Raw genomic sequence first — 4,405 nt, forward strand, 5'->3', positions numbered from 1 at the left:
AAGATGGTAATACCTCCCAAAATAATCTGCAGATTTCATTAAAACCCTATCAAAATCCCAGTTGCCATTTATGCAGAATTGAGAGACTAATAATGAATTACATCTGGAATTGCAAGCAAATGACAAAAAATATTTTGAAAAAGAACAAAGTTGGAGAACTCAAGTTTTCCAATTTCCAAACTTACTACAAAATTACAGTAATCTAATAAGTGTGGTGTTGGCATAAGGATAGTCATTTAGATCAATGAAATAGAATTGAGAGTTTGGAAATAAACTCATAAATCTAGGTCAGTTGATTTTTGTCAGCAATACCAAGACAATTCAATGGAAAAAGAATAGTCATTTCAAAATTGGTACTGGAACAACTGGAAAATTACATGTGAAAGACTGAATTTTGGTATTTATCACACATCGTATGTACAAAAATGTCTCAAAATACATCAGACAAAAAATTCAGAATTAAAACTACAAAAGTCTTAGAAGTAAACTTAGGAGTAAATTGTCATAATTCTGGACTTGGCCAAGGATTCTTAGATATGAGACCAAAGCAGAGCAAAAAAGAAAAAGATTGTTAAATTAGACTTCATCAAAACTAAAAACTTTCATGGGTCAAAATTGGAGAGCTTACATTTTCAAATTTCAAAAGTTGCTACAAAGCTACAATAATCAAATAAGTGTGATGCTGGTATAAGAATAGTCATATAGATTAGTGGAATAGAATTGAGGGTTTGGAAATAAACTTGTGTGCGTAATGTGTAGTGTGTAGTGTGTGTATGTGTGTGTGTGTTTAGTATTCAAAATATACAAATACACTTAAAACTGAAAAACAAAAATACAAATAAGCCAAGTTAGAAATGGACAAAAGACTTAAATAGACATTTCACCAAAGAAGATATGCAAATGTCCATTAAGCACATGGAAAGAGGCTTAACATTATTAGTCATTAGGGAAGTACAAATCAATACTTCAATTAAAAATGACTTCATATCCCCTAGGATGGTTAAAATAAAAAGTCAGATATCAATAAGTGTTGGTGAGGATGTGAAGAAGTTGGAATCTGTATACACTGCTGGTCAGAATGTAAAACAGTCTAACCCCTGTGGAAAGCACTTTAATAGTGTATCAGAAGTTTAGACATAGAATTACATATGATTCAGCAAGTCCACTTCTAGCTAGGTACCCAAGATAGTTGATAACAGGTGTCTAAACAAAAATATTGTACACAAATATCCACAGCAAAAGTATTCACAATAGATAAAAAGTGGAAACAACCCAAATGTCTATTCATAAAGAAATGGGTAGACAAAATGTAACATTGCCACATAACAGAATATTATTCAGCAGTTAAAAAATTAAGTACTGATACATGCTACAACATGGATAAACCATGAAAACATGCTATTTTTAAAATGTCATACACAAACAGCCATATATGGTATAATTACATTTATATTAAGTTTCAAAAATGGGAATATACACACAGAGAGAAAGCAGATTATCAAATTTCCATGGGCGGGGGATAGGGAGATTGCAGAGTGACTGTTAACGGTTATGCGTTTCTTGTAGGAGTGAGGAAAATATTCTGGAATTAATTAATGGTGATGGTTGCTAAATATAGTAAATCTACAAAACAGCTAAATTGAACTCTATAAAATGATTAAAATGGTAAATGTTATGTCAGGTGAATTTCACCACAATAAAAATAATAATAATAAAATAGTGCATGGATGACTGACCAGAAAATGTAACACTGTAAAAGCACACTTTACCTCTTAAATAATTGTGAAAAAAATTCCTCAGGGGCTCAAAAGCGGTGTTCATATTTCATATTTGAGAATAATGAGATTCAATTCACAACAGCAGAAGGACTCCCAGTTTTTTAAGAATATTCTGATGAGACTCAATTCACTAACTCTAATAGGAAAAATGTATTATTACTCTGTTCAATTGCTAACACTGTGGTAGGCAATTTATAAAAGAACCAAGGGAGAGTTATTCCTCAAATTTTTGCAAATAGTTTAGGAAAAAAGATCTGTTGCAAATAGAATATTTAGGGTACAATAAAGGAATTTTGTCAAAATGAGAAGTATGTTTGTAATTTTAATGGTTGGAAGTTTAATTGGACAGCATATATGTTAGAATCAAAACTGAAACCAATCAAGAACAATTGAGTAAGCTTCATAGGATAGATAGGAATTGATATGGATCTTGGCGAAAAATAATTTGAATATGAAAGAAATAAAAATGTGCCTATATTAAAATTAACGCAGAAGGGATTTAAGATATTTAAAATAGAGGAAGGGATCTGACTGAGCACGAAGTCTTTTCCAAGGCACTGAGATGTAATTCACAATTAGATACTCAAGCAAAAATAGCAGCATTCACCAAACACCGAGGTAAGCATTATTATTATTATACAAAAAGCAAGCAAACAAACAAACTTTCTGAGTTATTCAGTAACTTGCCCTAAGATCATAAGACCAAATAGCAAGAAAGTCGGGGTTTTAACTTAGTTCAGTCATAAAGCTCATGGCATTATCAGACTGTCTTTAAATGGATGCATTAATTCGTTTCTTAATGCTATTTTGCCATAACTAAAAGAGGAAGCATAATTATGCCTACGCAACTCTCCGACTGAGAGACGTCTCAAGGTTATGTGCATACAGGCTCAAGTTAGCGCCGTGACTATCACAGTAATACCTTCCTACTTCACACGTGTGCATTCATCTCTATCTGTGTCATGTTTGTGCTTTGATGCCAAAGAGAGTTCAAGTCCTTTATGTCAGGTGGGAGAATCATTACATTCCAAACTGGCCAAATTGTGTTTCTAACATATTTTCTTTGCCATAAGCCAAAGGAACAATGTATTTTAACTAGATTTTTAACAGATTTTCAATTTTGTGCGAATATGTTTCAAGAGCTTCACCTTGATTGCCCAGATGGCAAACCTTAAGAAAGATATTCAGGATTTGAGGATTGAAATATAGTATAGTCACTGCTAAAATAATCAAAAATAATTCTAAAAATTGAAAATGTTACTTCTCTAATTCAGTTTAAATCTTTTCTGTAGCTGTCTGTGGACCTGATGCTTTCCTTCCTGGTGTGTAACACTGGCTAAGGAGAGTGGATCAGTATAGTAAGTACAGCTCATCAGATCTAGGAATATGTTTCAGAGAGAAGTCCATATAGTCACCCAAGAACGCACATCCTGGGACATCAAGCACATTAAAAGGAATCATGCAGTGTCCCCTCACTTCTCATTTTTCACACCAAAGCAAACTTTTATTTCAGATTTTTCAGTTCCTAAGGTGTATGTCTAGAACTAGGGCAATGAATGAAGAATTCTGAAATGGAGTTGGCCAGATTGACTTGCATGTTTTCAGACTTTTAATCAATGCTTTCATAGACTTAAGAGAAATGGTGGTGCAAAAGAATGATCAGACTCTTACTATGTTTGTATTCCATAACTTTTTGAGATTTTTACTTTCTTAGAACTAATTTTCATATCATTTATTTACTCCCACAATAATCCTCAGTAAAAATCACCAAATCTCAGTTTTATACATTAATAAACACTTATTTTTGCTAATCAGATGTGGGTTCTTCTGCTGATCTAGACTGGTGTTAGCGTGGCTTAATTATACTTCTGGGGTCAGCTGTGGCTCAGTTGCAGATTGGCTTTGATGCTCTTGGCTGGGTACTGTCAGAAGTTCAGGGTCTTTAAAAAATGCTTTAAAAAAAAAAGAAAAAGAAGTTCAAGGCCTCAGGTGAGACGCAGAGCTTACTTATTTGGCTCTGCTCCATGTCTTTTCTCTTTCAGCAATAGACTCCAGGCATGTTCTGTTGTTAAAGGGATCCAAGAGATAGCAGGAAAGTGCAAGCTCCTTTGAGAACTAATCTCAGAATTAGCACAGTGTCACTTCCACCATATTATTCTATTAGCCAAAGTAAGTTACAAGTTTAGCCCAAGTTCAAGGTGTAGTAAAACATCCTGCAGCTCCTCCGAAGGCTCTGCAAAGTCATATTATGAAGCTCAAGGAAATACAAAAAAAAAAAAAAAAAAAAAAAAAAAAAAGATTGTTTAGACCATTTTTATAATTAGGCTATCATCCCAGGAATAATGACAGAAATAGTAATAAAGAGTATGAGTTAGGCCAAGATGGCTGACCAGCAGTGACGTTCAGAGGCTCCCATCAGAAAAAAGCGCAATAAGTGAGTGAATCCTTCACTAGCAACCAAGGTGTCCAGGTTCTCCCATCAAAACTGATTAGAAGGCTGGCATGATCCACAGAGAGGGGTGGGGCGCGGTGGCTCACGCCTGTAATCCCAGCACTTTGGGAGGCCGAGGCGGGTGGATCACGAGGTCAAGAGATCAAGACCATCCTGGTCAACATGGTGAAACCCC

General features: G+C 34.5%; 1 long non-coding RNA gene across 1 annotated transcript in view; it reads left to right on the forward strand.

The window, feature by feature from the left end:
- Positions 1–836: 836 nt before the first annotated feature.
- Positions 837–4,405, forward strand: part of LOC116537157 — a 20,549-nt gene continuing 16,980 nt past the window's right edge. Inside the window, exon 1 of the long non-coding RNA XR_004262990.1 lies at positions 837–951. This is a non-coding gene — a long non-coding RNA (uncharacterized LOC116537157). The remainder of the gene's footprint in view (positions 952–4,405) is intronic.

Source organism: Sapajus apella, unplaced genomic scaffold (assembly GCF_009761245.1).
Source record: "Sapajus apella isolate SASKATOON/1434 unplaced genomic scaffold, GSC_monkey_1.0 scaffold107, whole genome shotgun sequence".
Classification (NCBI taxonomy): domain Eukaryota; kingdom Metazoa; phylum Chordata; class Mammalia; order Primates; family Cebidae; genus Sapajus; species Sapajus apella.